The sequence below is a fragment of the Cetorhinus maximus genome, chromosome 4 (genome assembly GCF_964194155.1).
Source record: "Cetorhinus maximus chromosome 4, sCetMax3.hap1.1, whole genome shotgun sequence".
Classification (NCBI taxonomy): domain Eukaryota; kingdom Metazoa; phylum Chordata; class Chondrichthyes; order Lamniformes; family Cetorhinidae; genus Cetorhinus; species Cetorhinus maximus.
The window spans coordinates 5,946,899-5,964,799 of NC_135882.1; the positions used below are offsets into that span (position 1 = coordinate 5,946,899).

Here is a 17,901-nt window from a genome sequence, read left to right on the forward strand (position 1 = left end):
GAAAGGTAATATGTAAATGCAGTTGTTAATAATAAACAATATTACACGGGGTTTGATGTACCAATCGGGTTGCAAAAAAATGGCCATTTTAAATACTTGTTAAAACACCAGTCAAGCCTTTTTTTTATGGTGACGGTGGTAGCAGAATCTGGGTTGAACTCGAGAACATAAACAGGAGCAGAAGTAGACCATACAGTGCATCGAACCTGCTCTGCCATTCAATACGATCGTGGCTGACCTTGGATTTCAACTCTGTTTTCCCACCTGCTCCCCATATCCCTTAATTGCCGGAGAGACCAACAATCCTGTCTGTCCCGGCCTTAAATGTATTCGACGATGGAGCATCCACAACCCTCTGGGGTAGAGAGCTCCAGAGAGGTGAAGTAACTTGATCCTCATCTCAGCCCTGAACGATGGGCCCCCTCCTCCTGAGACTGTGCCCCCCCCCCCCCCCCCCCCGGTGTTTGAGATTACCCGACCAGGGGAAACAATCTCAGCATCTACCTACCATACCAAACCCCTTCAGAATCTTGTAGGTTTCAATGAGATCACCTTTCACGTTGTCTGAACTCTGGAGAAACATAGGCCCAATGTACTCAGCCTCTCACATAGGACAACCAACCCCCCCACCCCCCACCCCCCACCCCACAAACCAGCCCCGCCCCCTTCCAGGATGGGACCTGATCACTTGTTTTTTTTTTCATTATTTGCTGTAACAGGAAGGATCTAGCACACGTGGGGGGGATGGAGTTCAGTGCAGACAGTTTGGACAGAAATTGCCCACCCCCCCCCATACACACACACACACACGAGACACGGGGGGAGACGGAATACTCCCAGACACAAAAAAAAGGGGGGAAAAAGTGCTTCTAGTATCGTATGCAAATAGTGCCTGCTGACGTTTGCGATCATGTGCTTTGGTGGATCTGCCCCTATCGAGGTTTCCCTCTGCCTCCAAGCTGGGTTTTGCTACATTTCGCTGCTGGATTCATTGTAGCTAAGAAAGAGTTACAGAGTAGCGGCGGCTCAGCTCTCACTATCCCCTCAACACAGCGGCGGCGGCGGCAGCAGCAGGTAAAGAGAATCTTTTAACCCCCTCTCTCCCTCCCTCCCTTCCACACACACAAAACACCCTCTACCCAGAGAGTGAGGAATAGAAATGCAACTTAAACATGTCTCCCATGTCGTAAGTAGAGCGAAACATGGCGGCCACGGCTCCCCCATCTCCTGTCAGCTGTTGTTTTACCCAAAAAAAAAGTGTGGTTTCTTTTTCGTTTTGTTTTTCACCCCTCCCTCCCTCCTCCTCCCTCCTCTTCATCCTTCCCTCCTTTTTATTTTTAATTTTTGGAAAGGGTTTTTTTTTTTGTTTTGGTCAACCGGCGTTTCATCCTCTTTTTTTCTCCCTCCCTCCCTCCCTCCCTCCCTCCTCAAAAACAAAGTGGAAGGTTAATAGAGAGAGTGTCTTGTTTTCCTTTTGAGGGGTTGAGGGGAGGGAGGCTGTGGAAGTGGTGTCGCCGTCTGGCGAGTTTGGCCGTATTGCGCGGTCCGGCGGGGAATGGGGAGACTGGCGGAGTCTTGGCGGAGATCCGGCGCGGGACTGGCGTAATCCGGCCGGGCGGGGGGGGGTGGGAGGGGGTGGGTGCTGGTTGAGGGGAGGGGGGGGGGAGGGGGTGGGTGCTGGTTGAGGGAGGGAGGAGGGGGGTGGGTGCTGATTGAGTGAGGGGGGAGGGGGTTGGATTTGGAGGGAGGGGGGAGAGTTTCGCGCGGATTTGGGGGAAATCTGGGTGGGGGGGGTTGGGAATTTGGTGGTAATTCTGAGGAGTTTTGGGGGGGGGTGGGAATTCTGAGGAGTTTTGGAGGGGGTGGGAATTCTGAGGAGTTTTGGCGGGGGTGGGAGGGAGCGAGATTTAGCGGAGGTTCGGCGGTCGTTTGGCGGGCTGGTGGCTGGGGTTAGTGGAGCTGCTGGTTGTTGTGGAGATGGACGCTGTTTACTGCGACCTAATGCTCTTGTTTTTGTCTTTTTTTTAAAAAAAAAAAGAAATAATCCTGATCTAATCTAATCTAATCTAATCTAATCTGGAGGCCTTGATCTCCCAGAGATAGTGGTTGGGGGTGGCCAGTCATTTCTGTTTGGACCAAGTAGCACCTTGGGTTTGAAACTTGGAAAGATGTGCTGGGGGAATTGGGCTTTTGTTTGCTTGTGTGTGTGTGTGTGAGAGAGAGAGAGAGAGATTTAAATTTCCCAAACTTCAGTTTAAGGAGACAGTACCTCTTCCCTGTCTAAATATACTGGGTAGCATCTAAACAACCCTCTTCCTCCCCCTGCAACTCCCCCCCCCCCCCCCCCCCCCTTCAAATAATCGAAAGCCAGTACTTCAAGATTCACCTATTTATCTCTTTATGATTATAAAGGTCAAATCGGTTGCTTTTGGTCAACGAGGGTGAGTTCCATACTTTAAGCGATCTGGCTGTAGTCGTGCCATCTTCTCTGGCCCATATCATGTTTGCAGTCGTCAGTCACCTGTGTATGCTCTTCTGAAATGGTTTGAAACCATGGCATTGTATCTGTAAAATGTGCCAGTTTGTATGGGTTACTTTAATACGGGATCCGGTGTCTTTAAAACTTGTTGGGCCTTTTGGCACGCTTGTTGCACAGAGAAAAGAACAGTGTTCACAAGCCAATGTCGGTGTTTTGCAAGACTGGTTTTGGAGAACACTGAAATGGAGAGAAGGTTTCTTTTTGCCAAGATGGGGCAGACGGAAACAGTTTTACCATTACTGAGTCCTTCGCGAAAACAATGCGTCTTACTGAAAACAGGGGGACCTTGGTTGCTCTGGTGATGTGCAGACTTTTCTTTTTTTTAAAAAAAAACATAATCTCCAAATCATATGAACCCTGTGGCAAGATAATGCTATTGTTTTTTTTCCCCTGCTTATTCAGTCATAAATTTTAGCAACCCAAAATTATGCTAGACAACAATAATTACACGAATTACACAAAAACTAATGAGCAGTCAACCAAAACAGAACTATTGTAAAGTCGTGAATGTGCAGAACAAAAACTTGTATCAGATCACTGCCCCCATCTGCAGAGCAGCTTTTTATGCAGCTTCCCTTCTACCCTGTGTTTTGGCAATGCACAGTAACTCCCCAAGTGCCGGCTGCATTCAGTGTAAATATTAATATTGAATTTACAGTGTTTTCTTGGCGATTTTAAGGTGCAGACCTGCCAAAATTAAATTCTGTTTTTTAAGAAAAAGCACTATGTTTTTATGAAAATTTTTTTTTTAAAAAATGTTCTGATCCTTGGTTGTGTTTGTAAGAAGCCTGTCGACCTTGGAACTGAACCAGCCTAAGCAGCAACAGTTGTACACTTCCCTGGCCTGATTTACCCTGTTGTTACACAGGGTTGGATGAAATTTACTGATGACCACACTATCTTTACATGGATGAGTACAAAGGTTGGCAGGACAGCTGTGTTAAATTAAGCTTTTAGATTTTAAAAAAAGCAGGCGTGTTGAAGGTGAGGAGCCTTCGTCGAATATGCTGCTCAAGCTTCGGGCGTGTAATGTATTTTTGTATGATTTTAACTAGATAATTTCTTTTGCAATGAGACTGATGAGAGTTCTGTTGAAGAGTCATACGGACTCGAAACGTCAACTGTGTTCCTCTCCACCGATGCTGTCAGACCTGCTGAGTTTTTCCAGGTGTTTTTGTTTTGGATTTCCAGCATCCGCAGTTTTTTGCTTTTATCTGAATTTATTCTTTATTGGGATATGCATATCACTGGCAAGGCCAGTCTTTGTTGCCCGTCCCTAATTGTCCTTGAACTGAGTGGCTTGCTAGGACATTTCAGAGGGCAGTTAAGAGTCTGTCTGAAGTCACACGTAGGCCAGGCCTGGTAAGGACGGCAGATTTCCTTCCCTAAAGTGAGCCAGAATAGTAATGGTGACCATGAAACTGAGACGAGCTTTCAATTCCAGATTTATTAATTGAATTCACCAGCTGCCATAGTGGGATTTGACCATGTGTCTACAGGCCATTAGCCTGGGCCTCTGGGTTACTAGCCAGTGACATTACCACTATGCCACAGTCTCTTCTGAAGGAAGAAAGTTAATCAAAATTAAAAAGGTTTTAAATAAAAGGCAAATGAGAACAGATGTAACATTGAGACCCACACAGGAAACCTGGACATGTTGCTATGTTTTTCTATGTCTATGTTTTTTTTTGGCTTTAAAGGAGGAAAGATGAGCAAACCAATCCAGGGGAGTTCTAACTTGGTTGGGTGGGGGAGGAGGTTTGGAATTCGAAGGTTATTAAACCTGATGATACAAGTTAAATTAACATTTTCTCTTTCTAGTCCTGTTTTTAATGGTGAGCGACAGCACGATCTGGTGTTCAGAATTGAAATAAAATTCTGCTGTTCGCAATTTAGTGAAAATGTGTAAAAGTATAAAAGCTTTTATAATACCTGGATAAAATGCGTGATTTGTAACGCAGGGAACCGCAATATTCTAAATGCTAAATGCTAGCCGAAAATGTATTCCGTTTTACTGCTTTTATGAATATATCACTTTTGCTGCTCAAATGGCTAGTTGTGAGCAAGTGTATGTGAATATTATGTCACTTGGGAATTTCTGGTATGTTACATGTAACAATTTGCATGTTACAAGCAGGCATTCACTTCTGATCAGGGCAATCTGCACTTTAATGTACCCATCTTGTGTTTACACTGTTTGCGGTCCCTGAGAATTTGTGTGCCAGGTAGCATTAGATTCCCAGTTAAACTTGTGTCGTGCTTTCCTTGATTTGTTTTTAAAAACTGGATTAGATTTGCATGTATTATTTATTGGGTTTTATAGGCACTATGTTCTTCTGTGAGTTTTTTTAAATCACAGTCAATGTTGACACGAATTTTATTGCAAATTGGCTGTGCATTCACAGGATGAATGTGTTGCTGTGTAATGTGATTTGGGGTTTAGTTCAAGTTCTGGCTGAAATGAATGTGTAGCTTTTTTGATAGAGAGCAACTGCAAGGCATCTTGTTATTTACATGTGACATTTTATGATTTTCATGTTTACTGTTGTTGTTTGGATATCTTTAGCAGGAGCAGATTTTGTAGTGACAAACATAGTGAACAGGTTACTGTGTGAATTTGTATCTGGTTGGATTATTTTTTTGAGGGATTGGCAAATGGAATGAAACCAAAGCAACAGCCAAGCTTGTGAGGACCAGCTTTCTTCCCTCCCCTCACCTGCAGTGCAAACTTTTTTTTGCAAAAGAAATTTTGTTTCTTAATGAATGTGGCAACTGTCAACTTGTGAATCGTTTCCCTGTTTCCTAAAGGCTGCTACATTTGTTTCCTCATCTCCGTGATGCTGGGTGACTAACGCTTCCTGCCGAAATAGGATGATTTGGATGAGTATGATGGAGTTCAGAAAGGGCCAGGGTGTTTATCTCGTCGCTTTTGCAAAACCTGGAAACCCAAGTTCTGAGGGACAGATTTCGGTTTTTTAAAGAAATTTTGTGGCCATCCCACGCAACACCTGTAAACACCTTCTCCGCCGTTTATCTTGGGCTAAAGGATTGGAGTTACAATTTCCACTTTTTTTTTAATGGATGTGTCCTTCTCTCCGCAACGTGCGCAACTTGAGTCGCAACGTGTAGACTTTCTTTCAGATGTTCGGTATCAGGGGAGTCCGACAATGGCGTTTCACTCCCTCTCCCCCCCCACTTTAAAAATGCTTGTTGGCCAGTGGTTGCCTCTCTACTTAGCCCTTCTGCAATTTTTGTCTGCGATCCTTTTCCTACATATAACATTCCAATATGCCAATAAGGAGTAACTGTGAGAATGACTGACTAGCCACGGCAATCTGAATGGACTCATGTTGGCTTTGTTGAAAGCAAGTCGAAGGCATTTCTTTCAACTACATCATTGCATTTAAATTAATTTTTATTTTATTTTCTCAGGATGTGAAATAATTTTGGTCTTTCCACTTTAAATTATAAAAGCCAGTGTAAGAAACGTCCAGGAAGATCTTTTGCCAAGGTTGTGTGATAGAAAAGCTTGTGGTTTTAATTTAAAAGCTGAAAAGATTTTCCGGCTTTCAGTGGTGGGAAAAAAAAATGCTTGCGCGCTTTCTCTGTCTTTCCTGCCTGCTCAGTTTAGTTATTTGTTTCACTGCACCCACTGCATCTCAGCTTATCCTTCTTTCCAGTTCTCAGGCTAATGACTGACTCAGTCCATCACAGCTGCACTGGGCTGGGTGTCATGTATTTCAGTGGGTCAAAAGCTGTCACACAAAGATCGGGTGGGAGGGGGGAGAGAAATACCCCCCCTTGACTTCAAGAGCATTACCATGGTCAAATCCCCCACCATCAATATCCCTGGAGGTTGCCATTGGTCAGAACCTTAACTGAACCAGGTGCATAAGTACTGCAGCAACAAGAGCAGGTCAGAGACTGGCAATTCTGCAGTGACTGACTCGCCGTCTGACTCCCCCAAAGCCTGCCCACCATCTACAAGGCAAAGCCAGGAGTGTGATGGAATACTCTCCTCCACTTGCCTGGATGAGTGCAGCTCCAACAGCACTCGAGAAGCTCAACACCATCCAGGACAAAGCAGACGGTTTGATCAGCATGGCATCCGTGTGTTTAAACATTCACTCCATCCACCACCGACACACACTGGCAGCAGTGTGTGTACCATCTGCAAGATGCACTGCAGCAACTCGCCAAGACTCCTTAGACAGCACCTTCCAAACCCACAACTCCTACCACCTAGAAGGAGAAGGGCAGAGAAAAAAGGGAACACCACCACCTGGAAGTTCCTTTCCAAGCCACTCACCATCCTGACTTGAAAATATATCGGCCGTTCCTTCACTGTCGCTGGGTCAAAATCCCGGAACTCCCTCCCTAACAGCACTGTGGGTGTACCTACACCACATGGACTGCAGCAGTTCAAGAAGTCAGCCCCCCACCACTGAGTCGAGGGCAATTAGGGATGGGCAATAAATGCTGGCCTAGCCAGTGATGCTCACATCCTGTGAATGAAAAGATTTTTAAAAAATCACCACATTACTGCTTCGATTTTACCCAACCTGCTCATTAGTTTCACAAATTTATGTCTATATTGACCTCAAAATATTCTGTGCTGCTATAACAGTTTCTCTCCGGTCACCTGCTTGCATCTAGGAAATGGGGGGCCCTACAGACAGCTCTTTCACATCTTAATTTGTACCAGTAAGAACTGTCAGCTTCCATTAATTCTCAAAGATGCACACTTGCTGTGGAAACATTTACTGTCCAATTTACATAAATATTGTAGGCTTAACAGAAGCCAGAGCCATCCATTAATAAAATCATTTGATCGGATATCTTTGTTGGCTATTTAAAATAAATCCAAAAGTTTCCACGCTTTCGGAGGGGGGGAGAAATCCAAATGGACATTCGGGTTTGCTGCTGTTAACACTGAGTTCTGAGAAGCCTGGTGAATGGAAAGGGGATCATGTGTGCTCGGTTGAGAGAGTTTTGGATAGTTTCAAATTACAGTACATTTACTATTGCCTTGACAACAGTCACACTGAAACGTCACTGCTTGTGCTCTTATTTTCCTAATAAAACGTTGCACAGGCTGTTACTCTCACGTTGCCTAAATAATGTCTTTTTGGACATTTGCTAAGTATTACTCTACCCCAGTGTTCAGTGTTTACAATATTGGGCAAGCACAGCCTGAGCTGAACTCTTTTTTTTTCATTAATTCCAAGCTCCATAATTTGCTCTGTAAAGGGCTATTACAATTTAGTTCTTGAAAGATGGCATTGTGTTCGTGAGCTATCCCATGGCTTGCCTTTTTATCACTTTGTATTTCAAATTTATTTTTGCAGCCTCATGATGTTTCACCCTTTTACCTACAGGGTTTGTATGGAGTTTCTGTAACAGAAATTCAAGGTCTGATTTCTTTGTACCGAGGCAGAGAGAGATGTAGCATAGAGATATGTTTTTTCTGCAGAAATGATGTAAGCACTAATCTGTCAAGTCAGTTAAACAACTACTTCTCAAAAACCTTATTGTGGCATTTAGAAACCAGTTTAATTCTGATGGGTCTATGTCTTAGTGTATCTTTAATGAGGCTTGTTCAGGACGTGGTTATGTAAGAGGTTACGGGCTATATACCAGTGATGGCTTTAATAAGACACCTGCATTACTGAATTTATTTAGGAAGTGGGTCTCTTTCATGGCAAGTGTAAGGGCTTGAACATTATACCGTTTCATGAATAACATATATATTTTTCTTTTGTTTCTGCTAATTACTTGGCCTTTTTTTAAATTCTTTCATGGGATGTAGGCATCGCTGGCAAGGCCAGCATTTTTATTGCCCATCCCTAATTGCCCTTGAGAAGGTGGTGGTGAGCCGCCGCCTTGAACCGCTGCAGTCCATGTGGTGTAGGTACACCCACAGCGCTGTTAGGGAGGGAGTTCCAGGATTTTGACCCAGTGTCAGTGAAGGAACGGCGATATAGTTCCAAGTCAGGATGGTGAGTGGCTTGGAGGGGAACTTGCAGGTGGTTGTGTTCCCATGCATCTGCTGCCCTCATCCTTCTAGATGGTGGAGATCACGGGTTTGGAAGGGGCAGTTGAAGGAGCATTGGTGAGTTTCTACTGTGTATCTTGTAAATCGTATATGCTGCTGCCACTGTGCATCAGTGGTGGAGGGAGTGAATGTTGAATGTGGTGGATAGGGGGCCAATCATGTGCCTGCTTTGCCCAGGATGGTGTCAAGCTTCTTGAGTGTTGTTGGAGCTGCACTCATCCAGGCAAGTGGAGAGTATTCTATCATGCTCCTGACTTGTGCCCTGTAGATGGTGGACAGGCTTTGGGGAATCAGGGGGTGAGTTACTTGTTACAGGATTCCCAGCCTCAGACCTGCAGTTTTAGGCACAGTATTTATATCACTGGTCTAGTTCAGTTTCTGATTCAGGTTGTTGATGGTAGGGAATTCAGCTATGGTGGTATCATTGAATGTGAAGGGGAGACAGCTAGGTTCTCTCCTGTTGGACGTGGTCACTTCCTGGCATGATTGTTATTTGCCACTTAGCCCAAGCCTGAATGTTGTCCAGGTCTTGCTGCATATTGACATGGACTGCTTCAATATCAGAGGAGTTACAGATGGTACTCAACATGTGCAATCATTAGCAAACATCCCCACTTCTGACCTTGTGTTGGAGGGAAGTTCATTGTGAAGCTCCTGAAGATGGTTGGGCCTAGGACATGACTGTAATGGCTTCAGATTAATTTGGAAAGCATCTTTGGTATAATCATCACCAAAAGTGGAATTCTTCACTGACAATACAAGTGTTCAGATCCATTTATAGTTCAGCTGATAATGAAAGGCCTGTGACAGCTTGGAACAGGACCTGGATAGCAGCCCAGCCTGGGCTGAGAAGTGCCAGATGATGTTTATGCCATCAAGTGCCAAGTTAATGACCATTTTCAACAAGAAAAAACGCAACCATTAACCCCAATCTTCAATAGTACAGTCATCACCAACATTGACTTTCTTGGGGCTCACCACTAATCAGCTTCTAAATTAGACCAAGTCAAATCAACGCCATGGCTATGTTTAGGGCAGAGGCTGGACACCCTGAGTAGCTCACCTCGCTCCCCCTCAAAGCCCCCCTGCTCTTGATTGGCCCCAATGCCACTGGACTCTGTATCAATCCCTTCGACCACTAACGCGCCCGACGTTGTCTGTGGAAAATTTTGCATGTTAAGAGGGAGGACAGACGCACCAACATCAGTGCTCTCCCACAAGCATTGAGGTGGTGATCACCCACCACCATCTCGGTCGGGTTGGTCACATGTTCAGATGTCAGACATCAGGCTTCCAAAGCAGGTTGTCTTCTCCCAGCTCAGTCAGGGCAGATGAACCAGAGGAGGGCAGAAGAAGCACTTCAAGGATGTGCCGAAAGCCAACGAGAAGAAATGCAACATTGACACCAACTCCTGGGAGACCATCGCCTTGGACCGAACCAGATGGCAGCAGAGTCTGTGGGAAGGGGCCCAGTGTTTTGAGACCCAACAGGGACAAAATGAAGAGGAAAAGCGAGAGCAGGTAAAAGAACGCGCCATGACCCGAACTGTTAAAACACATCCAGACAGCCCACATGATGGCAAATGTCCTGATGTGCCATAAAATCTGCAGATCCTGAATCGGCCTCAACAGCAGACTCCGGATTCATGGAGGACAATCATCTTCACTAGTGAGGAATAGCCAATGATAACGATGATGAATGATCTATGGTGTGCACTGCAACAATGTACCAAGGTTACATCCACAGAATCTTCCTCTCCTGTGATCCCTTCCGCTAAAAAGGGCAAGAGCAGCAATGCTCTGAGAAAACCATCACCTCCAGATTCCCCTCCAAGTCTCAAGTCATCCTGACTTAGGCATATCTCAATGCCATCCCTTCAGTGAATTAATGCACTTGCATTTCCTTCCTCACACCATGGTGAGTACACCGTCGTCAAAGGGCTGCAGTAGTTCTAAGAGAAAGCTCACCTTCTCAAGGCAAATAGAGATGGGTAATAAAATGTGCCCTTGCCAGCAATATCCATGACCTAAAAATGAATGGTAAAAGGCAACATTCTACCAAACAGACTGATTTTTTTTTAAAGTCAAAATGAACTTGTTCTCATTGTGTTGTGCCAGTATCACCTCACATCGTCATTTGAGCATTGGGCAAGCTTGGTAACATGACATCCCTTTTAAAAATAATTAAATAAATTGGCTTATTTTCTGCCAAGTTCCGTGATGAACATCTTTTAGATCGAGATTGTACACTTGGATGTAAATGACTCATTAAGATGTAGTACAAGTTGTCAGATGTTTATAATTGTATGATTGTGGAAATAAATTTTTCAATACCAGTGCATTAGGGAGAAAATTGGTTTAGCAATTCAGAGGAACAAAGAAATAGATAGATTTATGTAATATGCTATAAAATGTGCTATTAAGAAGACAGTGCTCCCTCTATGTTTGCTTACCTCACATCTTAAATAGTCCAACAGTGTTGTTTTGTTTTTAAAAAGTTGTCCTATTCTATAGGTCATTAAATCGTAGTGTCTTCTGTTTCATGTTGATTTATTAGTCACTTTAAAAAATGGTACTTGCAGCCAAGCCACAATTAGCCGAGTGTACAGCGACTGCTAGTTAGATCTTTTAATGTATTCCATTGAAGTTGATTTAAGAGAGAGAAACTCAGAACTTCAGCAAGCTACCCCAGTCTTTTTAACTTTGATTTTGAAAGAAATGTCCAACTGTTCTTTGCCTTTTACCTAGTGGCAATAGAATAATGCTGTCTCCCAATCTTCTCCAGTATATTTACCTTCCTTGGTATGGAGGTTTTCCTCTTCCCCACACTTTTTTCCGAAGTGATTTGTGTCACATACCTTCAACTATTTTACTCTTTTTTTAAAAAAAAAATACATATATATTTATATATTATATGGAAAAATTATGATTGTACTGGGTTGGTTTAAACATTATAAAGATGTTTAGAAAATCACAACAGACGAGTTAGATCTGTTCTTTTAAGAAATCAATTTTTTGTATTTACTCTTTATTGAATTTCAGCCATCAAAAGAGAGGTTACAATAAATTATCAACCGGCCAGAAAGCGAAAGACAAGTGAAGTGAAGGTTGCATTTGAAATTTGTAGTTTAGATTGGAGATCATTACCAATTGACTGGAAGGGGTAGTGGAGAGATTTAAGGTACAGTGGGGTTTGCAGTCACAAAGTGTTTTTTTTTTACTTTGGTAGCATGCCTGCTGAGTGTTGACAGAGACTCAATTCTGAGCTGCACTTGTAGACGGTATCCATGCGCAGGCTTCCACTGCTGCACAAGGACGCGAGGAGAGAGTTTGTCTGAATGGTTGTGGGGGAGGGGTGGCACACTGGTTTGTCCCATTATGTGTCAATCAAGTTTATAATAACAGCCTGCATTGTTAAACACATCATAAAATATCGCAAGCTGCTTTGCAGGAGCATTGTAAGACAAAGTTTTACACCTAGCCGCATAAGATATTAGGGCAGGTGCCAAAAACTCTTTGGTCAAAGAGTTAAATTTTGAGGATCTTCAAGGAGGAAAGAGAGGCGGAAAGGTTTGGGGCGCCAGAGCTCGGGGTCTAGGCAGCTGAAGTACAGCAACCAATGGTGGAGCAATTAAAATCAGGGATGCTTGAGGCCAGTGTTAGGTGAACGCAGGTACCCCTGAGGGCCATGGGGCTGAAGGAAATCACAGAGAGAGAGGGGCGGCTAAGGCCATGGAGGGATTTGAAAACGAGATTGAGAACTTTAAAATCGACTTGTTGCTTAACCGGGAGCCAGTGTTGGTCAGTAAGCAGATGGATGATGGTTGAATAAGAGTTTGTGCAAGTTAGAACGCATTAGGACTTGAAGCTTGCGGAGGGTAGAATGTGGGAGGCCGCCCAAGGGTGCATTGGAGTTGTCTAGTCCAGAAGTGACAAAAGCATGGATGTGGGTTTCAGTGGCAGATGAGTTGAGGAAAGGGCAGTGTTACAGAGGTGGGAACTGGTGGCTAGTTTGAGAGAATGATATTATTCACTAAGAGGCCCAGTACATGAGTGTTTTACACCTTTTTAACATGGTTTTGACATCTTTCCAGGGGTGCAGATAACCAAAAGATGTTATGTACTTTGTAGAAATGATCTGAGTTTAAAATACATGTAAATCATTCTGTTTGCAAATTTCAGGGACCTCAATCCTACTATGCTAATTCTTCATCACAAAATTCGGAAAATAACATTGGAGGGTTGAGTTTCTCTCATGTAGGTGGTTGGAAAAAGAAAACTTAAGTTTCAGAAGAAAATAAAACATTTATTACATCGTGGTTTGGGAGTAGCCGAGACCAAGGGTGCAGCCTGTTAATATAATTAGGTCTGGGTATAAGTCTTGTTTAACATTAAAGCTCAGCTTTTATCTCTTATGCTGTTAACTGTTTCAGTTGGGTACATCAGGAGAAAGGGGGAATGATGAAGATAGCAAACTTCAATTAAATTTGCCTTTTAGTATTCTCAGCACAGTGTTCAGGGAGTATGGGGGTGTCCTTAGCATCTGGAGCATGGAGTGGTCACTTAATGGTAGGTAAGAGTGTGGTTGTTGATGTTATCAAGTCCATATAGATAAGGTTCTAAACAAAAGTCTATTATGCAAAAATGAAAGCATGTGGATTTAGATGCAACCTTGCGCCTGGGTTTGGGAGATAGGGAGAGTGTAAGGAGAAAGTAAACATATTCATTGAGGGGATGCGACAAGTAGTATTCCCTGGGGATCTGTACTGGGGCCTTGGCTTTTCGTGTTATTCCTTCAAGTTACTGACATAGAGAATGCTGGAAATGAGAGAGTGGGAATATTGTACATCCAAGTTTGCCAATGACACCAAGTTGGGAGCCACATTAAGTTGTGCAGATGGGAGCAAGAAGTTACAAAGGGACAGAGAGACAGGCTAAGGGATTGGGAAGAACAGTGGCAGATGAAGCTCAATGTGAGGATCCAAGAAAGACATCAGAATGTTTTCTTAATGGTGAGAAATGAGGAATTGTGGAGGAGCAGAGTGATTTTAGACATTCATGTACACAAATCACTAAAGGTTAGCGCACAGGTATAAAGCGTAATCAAAAGGCTAACATGTTAGCCTTTATCTCAAGGGGCATACAAATGGAAGTTATGCTTCACCTGAACAGAGCCTTGTTCAGACCCCAACTGTGGCACTACATTCAGTCCAGGGCATCACACCTCTGGAAGGATATATTGGCTTAGAGGGGATGCAGCACAGATTCACCAGAAAGGTACTGGGGCTTAAAGGGTTAAATTATAAAGACGGCTGCAGTAACCTGGCTTGTGTTCCCTTTAGTTTAGAAGGTTTGAGGGGTGATTTAATCATGATGTTTTAAAATGACACAATAGTTTTGATAGTTGTGTTCCCTTTTCTGGAATTAGTGTTTAAAGCGAGAGCTAAGCCTTATCAGAGCAAAACCTGGAATCTTTTTCCATATAAAAGGAAACCTGGAAAACTTTTCTTCCCCCCCCCCCCCACCCCGCCCCCCCCTTCATTCCAAAAGGATCAATTTAAATTTAAAGACGGAGATGGATGGATTTTTATTGGGTAAGGATATCAAATGATATGCACCAGTGGCAGATAAATGGATTGGAGGTACCGATTAACTATGGCCCGATTGAATAGCCTCGAGGGGCTGACTTTCTGCGACTTTTCTTATACCTGAAGTGTCCTGTTTGCGTTCTTGCCGATAGAATGGAGGCGTGAAGGGAAGAGGAAATAAAGATTAAAAGTACACTTCAAAACAACTACCTTTTAGAATGTGAAATTTATAAATTTATAATCCCCCTTCTTTCAGCCATGATGATGATTCAAGGGACAGAGTATCATGTAAACAAAAAGAATACTTTGTCATACATGACCTTTTGCATAGAAACAGAATGTTCTGTGCCTGCAACAGCAGTGCTTTTTATAATAATTTACAGACGCTTTTAGCAAGAGGGACTGCTGTTTGTGATGCTAATTGTCAGGGATGAATCAGTAATTAAATATATAACAGTGATGCTGAACAGATCAATACAGACAATAAGTTTAAGCTTAGAGAAAGATTTTCGATTCAGGGTGGCTATGGTATACAATAATCTATTTAAATTTTAAATTGACGCACGTAATGTGGCCTCTTTCCACCTCTTAACACCACCCACCTCCGCCCCTGCCTTGCTCCTCCGCTGCTGAAGCCCTCGTCCCACTCCTTTTGTTAACCTCCAGACGGCTATTCTAGCGCAATCCTGGCCTGCCTCCCCCATGTTTTACCGTCCGTAAACTTGAGGTCATCCAAAACTCTGCTGCCTAGAGTGTCCCAGAGCGCGCCGAATGCTGTTCATCCGTCACCCCGGTGGGTTCTGACCTGCCGTAGACCGTGCGGCATGTAAGTCGACCTATGAAGCTTCGAAAAATCCGCCCAAAACTGGGGGTCGACTGGTACGGCGAGTATAAAATGTAAAGGCCAGTATTGGTGCAGGAGGACCCATTTCTTTTCGTCTGTCGCCACGTGCAGTCTGTTCTGTGGGCGTGTCTTAAACTCCCCCCAGCATCTGCTTGGCAACGTGGCCTGCTTGTTCCCAGACGCTGACTCATGAGGTGAGTATAACCCTAAACATGTATCTCTGAGCTGAAAAATTGAGGCCAATTCCTAATGCGACTAAACATGCATTATTAGCTGAAAAATGAGGCCGGGGGGCGGGGTCCAACTTTTATATGCTGAGTATAGGCCTAAACATGCATTTTGGTGCTGAGAAAATGGGGCTATCTTATACACCACAGTCCATGGTGCGTTGGTCCCTGATTAAACAGTGCCCCCGTTTTAAAATTCTTATCGCTGGCCTGGCCTCTCCCCATCCCTGTAACCTCCCTCCAGCCTTTCAATCTCCCGAGGTCTCTGTGCTCCTCTAATCCTGGCCTCTTGACCATCCCTGATTTTAATCGCTCCACCATTGGTGGCCATGCCTTCAGCTGCCTGGGCCCCAAGCTCTGAAATTCCCTCCCTAAGCCTCTCTACTTCTCTCCTTCCCCCTCTTAAGATGCTCCTTTAAAACCTACCTTTGTGACCGAACCTAAGGTCGCCTGTCTCGGTGTGGTTTATTTTGTAATGCCTCTGTGAAGCGTCTTGGGACCACTTTGTTTGTGTTAAGGGTGCTACATAAATACAAATTGTTGTTGTGAATTTCATACGGCTGGAGCACTTTTGTCTGAAATGAAGCTTTTCATATAAGCAGTACCAGCGTTTTCTGGAAAGGGAAGGAATCTGAAGTCCTTTTAAACACTTGAAATGTAAAGTAAACATCTGCAATGTACCACACTGGCTTTTGTCACCATCTCATTAATTATAGGTCTGCCAAGTTTTTCTTCCCTGTGTGTATGTCTTTTTTTTTGTGGGCGGAATAATTTATTTCCTCTTTTAACGTTTATTAACTGCAGTGTCACTTTTTTAAACAACGCAAATAAAATTAGCTATGAAACATTGGGTTGAGGTTGTTAATATTGAAATAGCTGCTGATATGAAGCTGAACCCGTATAGTAATGAATTTTCTATTCCCTAGCAGGAACATGAGCACTTTAATTGGTGGCTTTATTGAAATTGTCATGAGCGAAAATGGTTACTAGGTAGAAACTGACTAAACAATTTACGATACAATTTAAATTTCAGTTCTGTCTGTTCCCTTCGACCGTCTAATGATCAATTCCCAGTGTTTGCCCAGTGATTGCAGGCAAATACTTCAGGGTAAACTATCAATGTATTCATTTTTGCACTTTTAAATCTTGCAAAACCAAATATTCTTAATGGTTCGTAATGTCATAATTGCCATTTCTTGAATAGCTAACTGCAGCTCAAATCTCGTTTGCCTACTTATCTTGATTTGGATCAGTGCCTGAAGTGTGCTGTTGGTAATGTTTAACCCACAAAATTGGATTTTAGGCTCATTATTTTCTCAGTTCACCCTAAACCCAGTAATATTGTAAACCCACTGTTACCAAACCCCAAAACATCACGTCAAATATAAGGCTGCTTATCTTTTAAGCCATTTTTAAAATGTTTGTCACATTTCCAACTAAAATATTCTCTTTAAACGAGATTACTTCTCATTTTTTTTAAGTGTTGATTTATCCCATCTGTAATGTTTAACGTGTAGACTCTGTAGGCCAATTAGAGAGCAATTAAGCTGCCTGCATGTTGGGGATTGGGATCTGCTTGTGATCTATTGTAATCGGTGACAAAAGGGACTTGGAAGTCCAGGTACACAGATCATTAAAATGTCATGAACAGAAACGGAAAATAATCAGAGGCTAATGGAATGCTGACCTATGTATCTAGAGGATGAGAGTACAAAGGGGTAGAACTCCTGCTTCAACTTTAGCAAGCCCTAGTTAGATTACACCTGGAGTTACTGAGATTACACCTGGAGTTACTGTGATCAGTTCTGGGCGTTACACCTTAAGGAGGATGTATTGGCCTTGGAGGGAGTGCAGTGCAGATAGACCAGAATGATACCTGACTCCAAGGGTTAAATTACAAACATACAAATTAGGAGCAGGAATAGGCCATTCAGCCCCTCGAGCGTGCTCTGCCGTTTGATAAGCTCTACTTTCCTGCCTACCCCCGATAACAATGAAGAATTTATCAAACTCAGCCTTAAAAATATTCAATGACCCAGCCTCGAATGCTCTCTGGGGAAGAGAATGCCACAGACCAATGACCCCCTCGGAGAAAAAAATTCTCCTCATCTCCATCTTAAGTGGGAAGTCCCCTTACTATTAAACCATGCTCCCTAGTTCTAGTCTGTCCCAGAAGGGGAAACATCCTTTCAGCACCCATTCTGTCAAGTCCCCTCAGGATCTTATGTGTTTCAATAAGATCACCGCTCGTATTCCAATGGATAATGTCCAAACTTTCCTCATAGGATAACCTCCTCATCCCAGGAATCAGTCAAATGGACCTTCTCTGAACTATATCTAATGCTGTTACGTCCTTTCTCAAGTAAGAGGACCAAAATTGGACATGGTACTCTAGATGTGGTCTCACCAGCACCCTGTACAACTGTAGCAAAACTTCTCTATTTTTTACATTCCATTCCCTTTGCAATAAACAACAACATTCCATTTGCCTTCCTACTCACTTGCTGCACCTGCATTCTAACTTTTTGAGATTCATGTACCAGGACACCCAGGTCCCTCTGTACTGCAGAGTTCTGCAATCTTTCTCCATTTAAATAATGTATTGCTTTTCTATTCTTCCTGCCAAAGTGGACAAGTTCATATTTCCC

General features: G+C 43.3%; 1 protein-coding gene across 2 annotated transcripts in view; it reads left to right on the top strand.

Moving 5' to 3' along the window:
* The first annotated feature begins 834 nt into the window (after window positions 1–834).
* The window catches only part of zhx2a (zinc fingers and homeoboxes 2a), an 81,389-nt gene continuing 64,322 nt past the window's right edge, over window positions 835–17,901 (top strand). For both annotated transcript variants that reach the window (XM_078539874.1, XM_078539876.1), the window contains exon 1: window positions 835–1,074. The gene's annotated coding sequence lies outside the window, so the exon portion shown is untranslated. The remainder of the gene's footprint in view (window positions 1,075–17,901) is intronic.